Below are 17,332 nucleotides of genomic sequence, written 5' to 3'. Positions count from 1 at the left end.
ATTGGGAGATTTTTGTCTTTGTTCCTTTACCATAGGTTTTCCCTGTCAAACAAGCAGGGGTCCCTTAATATCTTGTTTCATTCTGATTGAAGGCTAAGGTCTGTGACTTGTCCATACTCGGCAAATTTATGGCTTAGTCAAGAAAGATATTCTCTGACCAAATGACTTTTTGAGACATTTCTTTCACCTTCCTTCAAAAGAATTTGACACCCCATATGGACAGCCAGGAAGACAAGTACTAGGACCTCCTGCTGGGTAGAGTAAACATACATTTCTTTTAGAATCCCAATTACCTGGAGTTAATTACAGAATTTCATTTTGGGCATAGAGTTTGCAAGTAGCATTTTCAAACAGAACATACATTGATAGTTTATACATAGGAAAATGTCATTTTATGGTGGTTTCTATGTCACAGTGGGGGATGTGTACTACCCACTTTTCTGTTTGTCCATTTTTCTTCTGCATGATACAATACAGTTGCCACTGAGACCACATGCAGGCACTTCTGCCTCATAGACTGTGGACTTGTATACCAATAAAGAGGCATGACTCATAAAGGGCATGCTGAGGAGTCTGTCGTCATATCATGGGGTATGCTGAGGAGTCTGACGCCATATGAAGGGGTATGCTGAGGAGTCTAAAGGCATATGAAGGGTATGCTGTGGAGTCTGGCATATGAAGGGGCATTCTGAGGAGTCTGATGCCATATGAAGGGGTATGCTGAGGTGTCTGACGGCATATGAAGGGGCATTCTGAGTAGTCTGACGCCATATGAAGGGGTATGCTGAGGAGTCTGACGCCATATGAAGGGGTATGCTGAGGAGTCAAAAGGCATATGAAGGGGCATTCTGAGGAGTTTGACGCCATATGAAGGGGCATGCTGAGGAGTCTGATGGCATATCAAGGGGCATTCTGAGGAGTCTGACGCCGTATGAAGGAGCATGCTAAGGAGTCTAATTACATAAAAGGGGCGTGTGGAGGAGTCTGACGCCATATGAAGACATGCTGAGGAGTCTGATTACATAAAAGGGGCATTTGGAGGAGTCTGACGCCATATGAAGGGGCATGCTGAGGTGTCTGATTACATAATAGGGGCATTTGGAGGAGTCTGATGGCATATAAAGGATGCATTTTATTGCAAAAAAAATAAAAGAATATATATCCGCACTCATGCTTTAAGCACATAGTGAGGTAAGTTTTAAGGAAACATATGTTTAACATATGAATAATTAGGGGTATATCTGCAAATGTAATGCCATAAATTCATTTTTCTGTCTTTATTAGAGTGGTCAGTAAATGGTCTACAATCTGACACAATCCAGAAATGCCCCCGGACATGTCGTTGCCTGAATCTGAAAATAAAAACATGGTAAGAGTCATGTATCTGCCACGTGCATCTACTTTTTCTTGATACGCTTGAACCATACTGCCTTTTCATCAGGTAGATAGATCATCTTGAGTATGTACAATAAACGGAGCTCAGGGTACAAGTGTACTTATGTTCCAAGAGTCAATGTTTACTTGAGAGCTGTGCTATTTCTCCACTACTTATATTAATAGCCATAGCTAATCAATATCCATACATAAGGATGCCACGTCCGTAGTTTCTTAAAAGAGTGTTCCCTCCATTGAACTACTACAGCTCACACTTAAGAGCATCAATTAGCAAGATAATGATTTCAGTCACATGCAGATGCTAGAAGGGTACAGTATCTAACTGCTTAGGCTGTTCTAGAGAGTGCGTAACACTGATAAAGACACGCCAAGGATATAAAAGTTGATGAGTAACATTATTTTCCATAAAAACAACTTAATCTGTCATGATCTAAAACTAGCCTTAATTTATTGTGTTTGCTCTGTTATTACATTTGTATATTTTACATAACGATGGGCAGACCTGCTTTCATGTGTGGGTCACCCTGAGGTCACAGCCTCTTACCTCCATCATTGTACAAGCAATTGCTTGCTAGGTACAACAGGCACTGTTACACATCACAGCTGTGTGGAGTCAACATACTGTACAAATGAGCAAGCTAGCAATTTATTAATTACTTCACCTAGCACATTATTTCACCGCTCTTAATTAACTGCTGTTTCTTATTAGCATTTCATCATCATTCTACTCGATGCTGATCTGTACATGAAATTATCCAGTATTTAATGTCACCTGATGTTTAAAGGTCAATTGAGTTGTTGAAGTTGTGCTAAACTTCAGCCCAGATTATTACCAGAAGTATATTATTTTCATTCTGGCTCGACTCTTGACAAGCAGTTAACTACCTGCGAGTGGAAATGTTTTTGGAACTGACTGCCCAGTGTGATCAGAACCATAACCAGTTGTGAAGCATTTTATTAGGAGATGTTCATGTAGGAGCAAAGTATTGTTATTTTGACAAATTACATCGGTCTAAAATGAAAGCTTGCCAGATCTAAAGTGTTTTGTTCCAGTTTTTTTGTTGTTGTTGTCTTAAACAACCACCAAGTGTTTTTATTCTTTCAGACAGTTCATTTTTAAACTCGTTCTTTAAAATTGTATGGACAAGGATAGTCTAAGCTATACTTGATAGAACAGAATGTCTTGACATTTCCATATAAATACCTTGGAAAAGTGATGGATATACCTTAAAAGGTTTCTTGCAGAATCTATAAACACTCTAAAAGAATGTTCTGCAGGTTAACTCAGAATAAGTAAGTTCACATTTCACAGCTTCCCTGTGATTTACAGAACTGAGCTGGATAGTCTTATTATTTTGAAACCAAAACAGAGTATTTTTAATATATAATATAGTAATTAAGTTACTCAGACTGCATCTATGGCTTAATATAGACAATTTGCATGCCTGTAATATTTTTTATGAGCTGAACATGGTGTGTCTCTCTTTGGTTGGCTTACCTATTTTCTGTGTATTGGGACTGAACTCCCCAAGCAGCAAACCTCTCTCTGATTGGGCGAGTTCCATAAGTGGCTAGCGGTACACTAGAAGCTACTGTAGCTGTTGCTTGGATTCATTGAAATATGAGTGGGAAAATCTGCTGTACGACTAGAAAAACATGTTAATATGACAGAGGTTCCAGGCAAGCTTTGTCTATGGCAACAAGACCCCTAACAACAAGCATGACACGCAGAGAGTTAGACCCCTGGCAACGAACATAACACCACTGCCGACAAGGTCCCTGGCTATGAGCATGACACCCCTGACAACAAGCATGGAACCCAGAGCATGACACCCCTGGCAACGAGCATAAAACATCTGGCAATGAGCATGAGACCCCTGACAATGTTCAGGTAATTTAAAATTAATTAGAAGCCTTACTGTGGAGTGTATTGGTCATTACATTGTGTGGCATAATGTATAACTGGCATTGCGGTGTGTGATATAATGTGTAATGGGCATTGCGGTGTGTGATATAATGTGTAATGGGCATTAGGATGTGTGGCATAATGTATCACAGGCATTGCAGTGTGTGATAATATGCGTAATGGGCATTATGGTGCATGGCATACTGTATCATGGGCAATGCGGTGTGTGCTTAAATGTGTCAAGGGTATTACGATGTGTGGCATAATGTATCACGGGCATTGCGGTGTGTGGCATAATGTATCACGGGCATTACGGTTGTGGCATAATATATCACGGGCATTGTGGTGTGTGGCATAATGTATCACGGGCATTGCAGTGGGTGGCATAATGTGTCAGGGGCATTGCAGTGTGTGGCATAATGTGTAAGGGGCATTACTATAAGGAGGAAAAATTACAAATAATGTTAAGGGCATGAATCAGGATTTTTTTTTCCTGTGGTCGCAAATATCTCGGCGTGCAAGTTGCAAAACTGGGATGAAAGGTAGTCTCTTACTGCAATGCCACAGCCCTTGCAGTGAGGCCACACCCTCTTTTTGGTGCGCGCGCGCCTACGGCACGTGCTAATTCTTTGCTTTTAATATAGCAATGGGAGGGGCGCCAGAAGCTTGTTTGCCCACGAGTCCAGTCTTAACACTGAGAGCGCACCAGCAACCATTCAAGTACGGCTTTTTTCCCCAAAAACTTTAGTACCTCAGGAGGTTTAATTTTTCTCGAGTAGCTCACACCCCAATTAAGGTTGGAGACCACTGGTCTATGGTAACACATTATATTGTACATCATACAGAGAGATGGAACTAGTAATTTATGAACTCCATAGCAAACTTTTCTATATGCCCAAAAACACAGAGGATGGGCCATCTCCTAGCACATAGTCAGCTGGTATTTTAATATAAAAACACAATACTCTAACTTAGAGATTCCCAAAATCGGTCCCCAGGGCACCCAACTGTCCAAGTTTTAAGGATAACCAAGCTTGGGCACAGGTGACTTTCAGTTAGTACCTCAATCAGTTTGATTTAGCCATCTCTGCTCAGCCATGGATATCCTTCAAACCTGGACTGTTAGAATGCCTTGAGGACCGAATTTGGGAACCAATGCACTAACCACTAACCTCTTTTCTAGAGTGGCAAACACTCATATTGACGCTACTGTAACATCATCATGGACAATGTCCCTTTTCCCATTAATCTGTCAATATATTTTTTAAAAATTGAATTTCCTCTATTTGTCACAAAATTAAGATTTTAAAACATACAGTATTAAAAAAACCACACAAGCTATTAATTTTTTAATGATATTATTAATAACTGGAGCATTGCAATATTGGTTGGAGTAACGTCAAAATTGCAGGAAAACTGTATATTTGCCAAAAAAATCATAGACTGCAACCAAAAATCAATGCTTTACACAAACATGAAAACATTATATTTCAAGAATATTATATCCATTTACAGGCATAGCCTACATTTCTCAATGAGAAAGTGCAACATTGTTTAAAAAGTATTACTCAGTACACCATATTCAAGCATCCTTACCAGAGACAGTCCAACTTTATTGCTAGAGGCCGCACTTGATAACAAATAAATTAATAGAGGCATAACTGAAAAAGTCCTAAAAGCAAGAACAGAGTAAGAGAGGAAGTATCCCGACAGCGGCATCCCGCCCGCAGCGGGGCGAGCGCTATGAGTGGGAATAGCCCCAGTGAGCTGGTATTCCGGCTGTCGGCACTGTCAGCTGTTGGGATTCCGGTGTCGGTATCCAGACCGCCGGTATCCCGACAACCGGCAAATTGATTGCCTCCCTACCATAATATATAAACTGTATCAAATGTAAATGCCTACGGGTTTAAAAGTTAAGAAAGGAAGAGAAAACAACAGTCAGAGAGGCGGGAAGGGGGACCTCTCATGCAATTTGTACCTCAGGAACAGAATAGGTCCTCAGTATCTCCCACCAAAGAGAGCTGGAGCCAACAAAAGCAGGGTGGGAGCACCATTGCGAAGTGCCTAGAGAACCCATATCTTATGAAATGACTGTGAAGTACCACGTAGTATGCTAGTCTAAAAGCTTAATTTCATAAACATACCAAATTTTAGGACAAAGATCGTTCCTGGATGATGGGGAAGAGATTTCATGCATTGGGCAGAAGACAGGTGGCAGTATTTAGAACATGTTGGACTAGTTTATTAGCATGGGTAGGGAAGTTGGAAGGGGAAGAGGTTAAAAAAAAAATTAATTAGGATAAGGAGGATGAAGCCACGTTATACAGCCTGTTACAGCGAGACTAGATAGTAATGGAGAGGTGAATGACTGTCACGCAGCGGGCGCTTACCACCGCAGGTCCCGAGATCCATCCTCTACCGGTGCGGCTGCCTGCAGCGCTCTATGGCCGCGCGGGGACGCGGCTGGGTCGGCACTGGGAGTGACGGCTTCCGGAGGCTGGAGGAAGGACCTAGTGGCCTGCAGCTTCCTGACGTGTCTACAGTGCTGGGAGTGGCCATGTTGGCGACCAAGGGCAGCACCAATGAGCGTGATGGGTGAGTGTCAGCCAATCCTGTTTTCCTGCTGCCTATAAATAGGCTGGGATTATTGCATTCTTTGCCAGTGCTTTGTTGTGGTTACTCTCTGCCTTAGCTCTGTGCTCCCGCAGTTTGTTCTGTGCGTCTCTTGTTAATTGGCCCCGTCAAGCTCTCCGAGTTCACAGACGACTCTCAATGCACAACGTTCGCCAGCTCTCCAGTGTGCGGTCACGTCAACCGCTCTCCCACTGGTGCCTTCGGATTCCGCAGGATTCTCGCGGTGGTTCGCCAGCTTCAGCCTGTGCTCTTCATTCTCGTCTTCGCATCATCCTGCAACCAGTCTTCACAGTTCTTCATTCAAGTCTTTGCATCATCCTGCAACCAGTCTTCACAGTTCTTAATTCACGTCTTCATATCACCCAGCAACCAGTCTTCACTGTGCTTCATTCACATCTTCACATCATCCAGCAACCAGTCTTCACTGTTCTTTTTTTTTATATAATGATTTCTGTTAAATTTCAGATAAACAGAGACCAAGAAAAAAGGTACACTTCACATAGAATGTCCCAAAAAAATAAATAACAGAATTGAGTAAACGACAGAAATTTACATAATACAACAGCACTAGAGCAGAGTGCTCAATTCTCCAATGGTGTACTCCTAATCTTGGCATCAAACAAATAAAATACATATCAGAAGCAAAACATAGAGAACATCAAGTAGTGCAGATAGGAAAATGAGATAAGAAAAGGCACAGGACAACGACACACAAGGGGGAACCTAAAGACAATGGTAAAACGTTACAATAATTGTGTTCATAGGAGCGGCATAATCATGGTATAAGGGGGTAGAAAATAAATAACTTTTACAATAAGGTAGTATCAGATTGTGGGGAATGTAATTGCGACAAATCAGTGGAGTCATTGATAAATTCCCTCCATTTCAACCAATGTCTTTGCACTGAGGGAGGCGATATAGCATACACACCTCCTGCTGTTTCAAATAAGAAATGCTTGTGGGTATTATTAATGATAATTTGAATGGTGGGTATCGACTACGATTTCCACAGCTGTCCAATTGCCGCCTTAGTGGATATGAGGATATGACCAGCAACATATCTATCACAGTACAGTAGGGCATATGTTGAATAGTGAAATAAAGCAAACATGGGATTCAATGGCACCTCCACACCCAGCACTTCCCACATAAGAGAGAACACTTCCGTCCACAGCGGCCCCAGGATCGGGCACACACAGAAAATATGTAAAATATTGCCCACATGTCCGCAATTTCTCCAGCAGAGTTGGGATATCGAGGGCCAAATGCTATGAAGCCGCTGCGGAGTAAAATACGCCCTGTGACATAATTTATAAAACATTTCGGAATGTTGGAGACATTTAGAAATCTTGAAACACATTAAGGAGATGGTGTCCCACTCCTCCTCTCGAAGAACAATAGAAAGGTCTCTTTCCCATTTAAGAAAAATATATTTGTATCAATTACTTGATACAAGTTCTGGCGCTATGATTGTGCTGGTTCTCTAAGCTGCTGTTAGAGTGAGAGACAGTCAATCTCTCATAGACTGAAAATACAACGTGTAAAACATAAAAACAGCGCTAATAATAAATCTAAAAAACAGGTGTTTCCTTAAAATAAATCACATACGTTTTAATGTTATTCAACATACATATAAAAAGATGCTCTCACAAATGTGAACCATAATGGATAGAGCCTTTAAAGCCAGTCTCTGACCACCGACGTTTTGATATAACTATGCACACCTTTTGGTATCAATAATGTCCCTGTGACCGGTCACAATATCAACAGGATCCTTGGTTTTAAATATGCAGGTATGTCTAATCTTGTGGTATAATTACCAGAATTGCAGTGGATAGGCCGGGTATCCCACCTAGCGAGGGTCCAGAGGCTGTCTCCGATCCGACGCAGATGTTTGGTGGTTTTCCCTCTATTAAGTTTCCACGTCCATAGTTTGGAGAATATCCAAGATGGTGATAACTGCAATGGTATCCTGAAGGTGGCTTTAGGGTGTCTGGGTCAGGGCTGGTTCACTTACGCGTTTCGCTGGCGTTTGGCAGCTTTATCAAAGGTGCTCTTACTGGGCTCATATGGCTCTTATATAGGGATGACAATTAACAAAACTTGGAAACACCTGTTCCTATTTCATTAGGTTTAAAAACACAAAATCGTCTTATCTATACATATATAACTGGCTTTAAAGGCTCTATCCATTATGGTTCACATTTGTGAGAGCATCTTTTTATATGTATGTTGAATAACATTAAAATGTATGTGATTTATTTTAAGGAAACACCTGTTTTTTAGATTTATTATTAGCGCTGTTTTTATGTTTTACACGTTGCTCTTTCCCATTTAAACTGCGAGGAAGTCTTACCCGTTTTAGTCAGAAGGACAATGTACTGATACCATTTAGATATCCCACCGCTATGACCAGGGGAGGGCAATCTAGAGTATAAAGAAGCAGGGAGGGGAGGGAGACCTCTAAACCCTCCAGCACAAGAGTGAAGCCAGTGACGTATTTGTAAGTATTCAAAGAAGTCATGTTTTGGTATATTGAAATGGGATTGTAAAGACATTAAGCTTCCTTCCGAGCAGAGAACCTTCAGATTCGCAATCCCAGCATCTATCCAAGCTTCCAGCGCGAGATTAGGTATAATACAGGCGATAGTTCTAACAGGCAGATCGGCCGTCGGGAGCGAAATAGTTGGGTCAGACGCTACAACTGAGTGCCAAAGCTTTAAGGTACTTCTAATCGCTTCCCCAAGGCCCTGCCATTTTGGAACACCATGAATAGGCAGCAAGAAGAGATCCCTTATGTCAATCATTCCCACAAAAGGCCGTTCATAAGGACCCAAGGTTTGGGATTATGCGGGTTATGCGTGGTGAACCAGTCCCTAGCCTGGCTGAGAAGACAGGCTGAGTGGTACGCCTCTAAACTAGGGTAAGCTACCCCTCCAACATTCTTGGGTAAAGTCAAAACCTGCCTAGCAATGCGGGGTCTAGACCCCTTCCAAATAAAGTGGGAGATGATTTTGTAAGCCCTTACGTTAAGAGGTTTGGGGAAGCTACGAGGGATAGCCCTAAACAAGTATAGGAGTTTAGGGAGCAATATCATCTTGGTTGCAGAAATACGCCCCAGCCAAGAAATTTCGTGAAGGGACCATTCTTTAATTAATTTTTCAAATGCGCTTAATAAGGGTGTATAATTGCAATCATATAAGTCCCTATCTAGCGAAAGATGGATACCCAAATACTTGATAGATCTCACTTGCCAAGCATATCTGTATCTGTCCTTAAGCAAAGCCGTTGTTTGTGGTGGTGTATGGAGCGGTTGTTACGTTCTTTGTGCTCCGAACGAAAGATATTGAGTGGTAAGTCCCGAGCACAAGAACGTGATGCTGAAATAATGACAAGGTATAATAATAACCCCTAGCAACCTAACTCCGTTGTTTCACCCACGTGGTCAGTCTACGCCTGCGAGACTATGTGTTCTTGGGCCCACAGCAGCCGCGTTTGAAGGGCGGATTAGGTCTGCCCAACTCCGATGCCCCCCGGTCTTAGTATGAGACAAGGCGTAAATGGAGACGGGATGATAACAAGGGGACCTCTAACTAAACACAAAACTGAGCTAGGGGCTACTTCTGAACTGCAAACTAAACGTATGTGTTACACGGCCGCCAAAGGAAAAGGAAACCAAGGTACACTATCCAAACCCTACACGGCACCGCCGTATACCAGGTAGGACCGCTATGACGGAACACCTCCGCAAAAAACAAGAATAAAAGGAATTCCACGGCCAAGGCCGCAAGGCGCGGCTGAGGGCCGCTACTCACAACACCGGGAACAACCGTAAGCGAACCGGAATCTCCGGATCTCCGACGCAGGTGACAACCGACAGGAAGGCAGGGAGAAGTACATGGATTGGCTTCCGACACCAGGAGTCAGGACCACCGGAACAAGATGACTGGACTACAGATCACCGGACAGGGGATTTTCTCCAGAGCAGGAACAGCTCACAGGAAGCTATCACCGGCGTCTGTGAAATGCACTGAGACAGAATATAACAGGGAGCCCTCCAATAACTGCAGAGAACCTAATTAGTGCTGTTCTGCAGCTGCCTTGCTGCACGACTCAGAGTTAGACAGATGTTAATTATGATTTACATGGCAATGGGGAACGTGGTCTGCCTGTGGCGTCCCCGCTGCCATGGACCTGGCGGCACGGCATCCTGGCGTTGCCAAGGACCCGGCGGCTCAGCGCACACGGCATCCTGGCGTTGCTAGGTGCCGTGCGGGGGAACAGGGAGGCGCGGCGGCCGTGACCGTTGCTCACCAACGGTCGGGCGCCGGCGAGTGCTGCCGCGCCTTACAGCGGTAGGGCCTCCGTTTTGGAAGTATTTAATTTATAGTAGGATATTCTGGAATATCTATCCAGGATACTATGGAGGGCGGGGAGGGAGGTGTCCGGATGGGTCAAACAGAGCAAAATGTCATCTGCGAATAGGCTGATCTTGCGAGTCAATCCTCCTATCTCGGGACCTGTAACTTCGCCTCAGACCTAATAGTTTCGGCTAGAGGCTCGATAGCTAAAGCAAAAATGAGGGGTGACAAGGGGCAGCCCTGTCTAGTGCCGTTCGATATATCGAACCCACCCGACAGACACCCATTAACAAACACCCTTGCAGAGGGGGTGGAGTACAAAGCAAAAATAGAATCCAAGAATCTCCCAATAAATCCAAATTTCTTCAGAACAGATCTCAAATATCCCCAATGGAGTCTGTCGAACGCCTTTTCGGCATCCAATGAAAGAATCAAAAGGGGCGTTTTATGTGCGTTGCAATACTCCATGACGTTATACACTCTCCGAGTGTTGTCCGGGGCCTGCCTGCCTGGAACAAAACCAACCTGATCAGCAGCTATGAGAGATGGTAATAGCGGGCAGAGGCGATTAGCGATATGCTTTGCAAAAAGCTTAACGTCTGTGTTTAACAGGGCTATAGGACGGTAATTTTGAACAGATGTAGGAGGCTTACCTGGTTTAGGGATAGCAACTATTTGCGCTTCAAGCATTTCCCTCGGAAACCGCCCCACATCTGATGCCTCATTAAAAACTGACAACAGCACTGGGGCCAAATCAGCTTTGTATGTTTTATAGAAATTGGATGGGAAGCCATCAGGACCAGGGGCTTTATCTCTCGGGAGATCATCAATAGCTGCTTCTAGTTCCTTTATAGTCCAAGGGGAACTAAGGGACAGGCAGGTCTCGGAGTCCAGCATCGGGAGGGAGATTTTATTCAAAAAGGACTGGATTTCAGCCTCCATGGGCTGGGGAGTAGCAGGGTCCGACTGTAAACTGTAAAGTTGGGAATAATACTCTGCAAAAGTGTTTGCGATATCATACGGGTCAGATACTCTGGAGCCCGTGGAGGAACAAACATAATGAATTCTAGCCCTAGCTCGCCTACCTCGTAATTTCCGGTCCAGAAGTCGACCCGCCTTATTTCCAAACACATAAAATCTCTGGTTTAGTCTTGCAATATTACGTTGCACCTCCCGAAGAGAGAAAACCTTTTCCCTAGCGGCAAGTAAAGATTTGAAAACAGTTCTATTGTGTGGATCAGCTTTAATTCCAGTTTGGCAGCTTCACCTTCAGCCAACAAGCGTTCAGCCTGTTGAGAATGTTTAAGCCGCGAAGCTGTTTGAATGGCCGATCCCCGCATCACCGCTTTAAAGGAGCACCAGTTATTAAAGATCGAGGTATCCTCCGGATTATTCGTTTCTAGATATAACTGTATAGAACGTTGAATGGTGAGAAAGGCTTCAGGGTGACTAAGTAAAAAATTCCCCAGCCTCCAGGGACCTGGGGACACTTTACAGGCTTCTGGGTCCCATACTACCAGTAGTGGGGAGTGGTCAGACCAAGTCATCGGCAATATGGTTATTTCCCTAATAGTCGTTACTGTCTCTTTATTATTCAGAACAAGGTCGATTCTAGAATACGAGGAGTGAACATGCGAGTAAAAGGAATAGTCCCTAACCGTGGGATGTTTAGTTCTCCATGCATCATAAAGATCATATTCACCAAGTAAGTGACATAGACCAGCGTTCCTCTCTGGGGTGGTCTGAGTCCTATTTAAAGTACTTCTAGTAGGGCGAGATCTATCCATAAATAGGGTCAACAACCATATTGAAGTCTCCCAATATTATAACGGCCCCTTTAGCATGTTTCTGTATTAGGGAGCATAATTTCCTGCAAAATGTAAGTTGACCAGAGTTCGGTGCATAGCAGGATACTAAGGTGACCATAGTATTTTCGAGTTGTCCTAATAATATGAGGTACCAACCTTCAGAGTCTGCTATTTGGGATTCTAGGGTGAAAGAACAGTTCAGGGAAATTAATATCGCAACGCCAGCCTTTTTTGTGGGACCATTAGCCATGTGGCAGGTAGGGAAGCGATTATCATGAAATCTAGGGGGGTCCAGTTTCCTGAAATGAGTTTCCTGAATAGCGACTACATGCGTCTTCATTTTATAGAAGGAGGACAGAGCCAATTTACGCTTCTGTGAGGAATTCAATCCCTTTACATTCAGTGACACCAATTTGACCATAACTGATTAATCGGGGAGCGGGTTGACCGCTTAAACCAACAGGTGCAATCAAGGAGACTATTATGTCCTGAACATGCTAACATATCAGAGCCATAGACAAAGAGAAGACAAGACACAAGAGGGAAACATACAAAGGGGGAAAAGAGGAAAATAGGAAAAAAGAGAAAGAAAGAGTGGACTCCGTAAAGATACAGAGGCATAGTAAGGCGCCAAAACATCCAGCACCTCACATTACAAAGTAGAGAGGTTAGTGGCCAACCTCCCCGCAATCAAATAACCGAGAAATAAGAAAATGATAACAATTCCATTATGTGGCATAAAGAACCAATAAAGCTAATTCTACATAGACATACTAATTTAAGTGAGTCACTGAAATCAAGAACTAACCACATAGTATTGTGTTTATAACAGGAAGACAGGAATGAAACAAAGTACCTAAATCCAGCCTCTAAAAAAGCAACATTAAACAGTAAATAAACAGTTATAGCTAGGTAATAACTCAGTGACGGTAATTAGTAAAGGCATAATTCGTACCAGCTCTTAAAACAATACAATATGAAAAACAGCACTAGCCCAATGGGGGCCGTTCTTGATAAGGGAGAAGCATCAGAGGCAAGGCCCTACTTCCCAACCGTCGACCAGTCCTGCTGAAGTCGGCGGTCAGAAGGGCCGGACCGGTGATCTCCACTCAGATTCCATTTTTGAAGAAGTCTCATGCCGTCCTCAACAGAAGACACAACAATAGTAGAGCCCTCCCTCGAAATTAGTAGGCGCGTGGGGAATCCCCACCTATATACGATACCAGCTTTCCGAAGAGCAACAGTGACAGGCTGAAAGGAACGTCTCTTGATAAGGGTATACTGCGATAGGTCTCCAAAGAGTTGAAGTGGGCCCAGAGCTTCCACCGTGTCAGAAGAGGGTCTAGCCGCCTTAAGTAAAGATTCTTTAATGTGGAAGAAATGGACTCTCATTAAGACATCCCTTGACGACCCCTCGGGAGCGCTGCGGGTCTTCGGAACTCTATGAATACGGTCCAATATTAGGTCAGATGAGGTAGCGGAAGGAAGCAGCTTCTTAAAAATCTCGATATTATAGTCTGCTATTAGAAATGGATTCAGGGACCTCCCTGAGCTTGAGGTTGTTTCTACGCGATCGGTCCTCCAAATCCGCTACTTTATCTCGCAAAGCTGCCACTTCCCCTTCCAAGGTATCATGAGAGTCGATAAGGGTATTGTGGGATCCCACCACCTCACCCATTTTTGTTTCCAGTTGTCCGGTCCTCTCGCCCAAATCCTCAATAGAACTCTGGCATGATTGCAACATGGCCCGAAATTCAGACGCCACTTCGTCTTTAAACTGTCGTAGCACCACCGTTAAGGCTTCATTGTCCTCCAGACGTGGTGAGGAGGGGGGGTCATGAGATGAGGGCAAGGTCATCATGGGAGAGGAAGGCTTAGACAAGGGGCCCGATTCAGTGGTAGGGACCCCAGTCCCCTGAGACGTGTTGCGATAAGGAGAAGGCTTAAAAAAGGCGACTTGAGAAATCGATTTGGAGGCTTTATGCTTTTTGGGAGGCATAATGTAGAACCGTCTGAAGAAGGACAGGGAGAGTCCAATGGGAGCAGAATGGCAGACAGCTTCTATGCCACGGGTGTATATGTGTCGGCTAAAATGACTGCAGGAGGTGCGGGAAGTACACATTATGAAAGGCTAATGCCTGAGATGATTATAACAGAACATATACTGCAGTGATAACATTATAAGCTATTTGCTCTTACTAGATTGGATGCTTAGTGCATGCAAAGTCTTTAAATGTACGAGCAACTGTGGCGGCTCAGCACCAGTTCCAGTTGTTGCTAGGCAACTCACATAGTATAGGTATGCTGCATATAATTTTAATCAGCAGAAGCTGCTTGTGCGTCCTATTTCATTACTTTGCATCTAAGATGCATTTTCCCGCAAAAAAACACAAATACGCTCATGCTACCGAGTCACACGGCACTGACGCGTTCTGTGTAACGTGACTTGTAGCACACGGAGCAAAGTTGCAAACTTCCGAGTGCAAAGGATTTGGCTGTGCTTTTCATCCTTCACATGTTCAAACTGCATGGCTTGCCTCTGGATATTGTCTCCAATAGAAGATCCCAGTTTATTGCTAAGTTTTGGATGTCATTCTGTTCCGCTATAGGTATTCACATTAGCTTGTTCTGGATATCACCCTCAGTCCAAGGTACTGTACAACTGGAGAGAATAATTCAGTCCCTAGAGCAGTATTTGTGTTGCTTTGTCTCTAAGTGTCATAACAACTGGGAGGAGTACTTACCCTTGACGAAGTTTTCATATAATAATTCCTGCCTTTCTGCATCTAAGATATCACCATTCTACTGTAATTCTGGTTTTCATCCTAAAGCTAATGTCTTTAATCCCAATGAAGACAGAATTTAATCCTCCAGCCTGGTGTCACGGTTGAGGAATATCTGGAAGAAGGTGCATCAATCACTTAAACAAGCATCTTTTCGTTCCAAGTGATTTTTTTGACAGACATAGAAGGTTATGCAGGTTCAAGGTTGGAGGCACTTGGTGTGGTTGTCGACTCAGCATATGAAACTTCAGCAACCATCTCAAAAGCTGGGAACAAAATGTATTGGACCTTTCTGAATCGTCGTACGAATTAATCCGGTGGCCTTTCATCTTCTTTTGCCCAGGTCTCTGAGGATCAATAATGTCTTTCATTGTTCACTCCTTAAGCCAGCATTTCGTTCCTCCAAGTTCAGAGCGGGTCCAGTCTGGAGGCCATCTCCAGTGTTGGCACAGAATCAAGTGGAATTTGTGGTGGAGAAGATCTTGAACTCTAAGTGGGTTCATGGACAAGTCAAATTTCTGGTCTATTGGAAGGGCTATGGCCCTGAAGAGAGATATTGGGTGCCTGACAAATATTTACATGCACCAACATTTAAGAAAGCCTTCTTTAAAGAATTTCCATGGAAACCTGGTTCTAAGGGTTCATTGACCCCTCCTCAAGCGGGGGTACTGTTATGAGCCGCTGTGGCAGCTCAGCACTAGTCCAGGTCATTGCTAGGTGACTTGGACGTCACAGCACTTCCACCAGACAGCTTCCCCGACGGTCGCCCAAGTGGACGCAAGGGATTGTGGGCCATCCACAGGGACGTTCAGCATGGAATTAATAATTAATAGGGGTCTTGTTCTAGCGGTCCTCCGGATTGGCTCTCCACCACTTTATTTTCCAGACACTCCTGCCTGACCTTGCCGGTTATAGTCCTCAGTTACCGCGGAAGCCCTTGTCACTCTGTTTAGTACTCTGGATCTTCCTGGTTTCTTAAGTCTGCTGCTGCTGTACCTGAAAACCAGGTCTGTCTGTTACATCCTGCAAGGCCTAGCTTCGGTCAAACCTGCACACTTGGTCTGTCTGCAAACATCCTGTAATGCCAAGCTTTGGCCAATCCTACGCACCAGGTCTGGGCTGCTAATATCCTGCTAAGTCAAGCCCAAGGATCTTAATATTGGAGCACTCCACAGCATCTAGCAAGTCCAAGGATCTTGTATTTTCCTAACATTATAACATCAAAGAGGAATCCCAGGCCAGCAGTTCGCACTAATGGTATTTTGAGCATGATGAAGAAGACTCAGAATGTATCAATGTTTTCAGTTTGAGACAGCAACAAGATCAAAATATGAAAATTGTACTCATATGCCTTCCTTAGATTCAGTTACATAGTCTTGAATACAGTTGTGCCTATTATCCTTGTCATTTCTGATTGGCAGCCATCAGCACGTTTTCTGTCAATCACATCGACTCCAGCAGAAGCAGATGAAGGGTAGATGGCAGAGACAACAGGAAGTTAAAGGTGGGAGAAAAAGGAGAGGTAACAACTGATGGTAGTGTTGGGATAAAGCGAGACATGTTAACAAAAAGCCATAAAGAAAGAGTAAGGCACCTTTATTGCACAAACTAGTGGGGAATAAGGGCCGAGTGAAACAACCATGGAGAGACAGATGAGAAAGAATTGGTACACAAACAAAGCTAAAGACAGACACACAAAGTGTAGGCAGAGAAGCCCATGAACAAACAAGGGAACATAGGGGGTGATTCAGATCTGATCGTTGCTGTGCATTTTTGCACAGCAGGCGATCAGGTTCTAACTACGTATGAGTATGGACCGCAATGTGCACATGCGTTGGACAGCAACAATGGGCATTGCCGGTCAGCTACGGGACAGTGTGAAAATTCCGATCGCACAAGCATTCGCAAGGTGATTGACAGGAGGAGGCCGTTTGTGGGTGGCAACTGAGCGTTTACAGGGAGTGTCTGGAAAAACGCAGGTGTGCCCTAGCGTTTTCATGAAAGGTGTCTGATGTCAGCGTCGGCCCCGATCAGCCTGTTCTCATCGCACTGGTGGAGTAAGTCCTGGGTTGTGCACAGACTGCACACACTGGATTTTTGCAGCTCGAAATCCACATGCGATTGCACACTTGCATGCCGAATTTACACTCCCCCTGGAGGCGGCGACTATCTGCTCGCAGAGATGCACAATCATACACATATAAAAGGAGGCAGCAGAGATGCACAAACAGGAGGAAGAGTTTAGAGAGCTATACATGTAAAGTTGAAGACAGAGAGACTATTAGCAAAGCAGAGACATTATTATACTCAATTAAAAACATAATGGCTAGCATGTATATAGATACGCGCTACAGGAGTTATTTACAGAGTGTGTGTGTATGTATGTATATATATATATATATATATATATATATATACACACACATTTCTAGATCAGAAAATTAT

Source organism: Pseudophryne corroboree, chromosome 1 (assembly GCF_028390025.1).
Source record: "Pseudophryne corroboree isolate aPseCor3 chromosome 1, aPseCor3.hap2, whole genome shotgun sequence".
NCBI classification, from domain to species: domain Eukaryota; kingdom Metazoa; phylum Chordata; class Amphibia; order Anura; family Myobatrachidae; genus Pseudophryne; species Pseudophryne corroboree.
Note: the sequence above shows the minus strand (reverse complement) of the source record.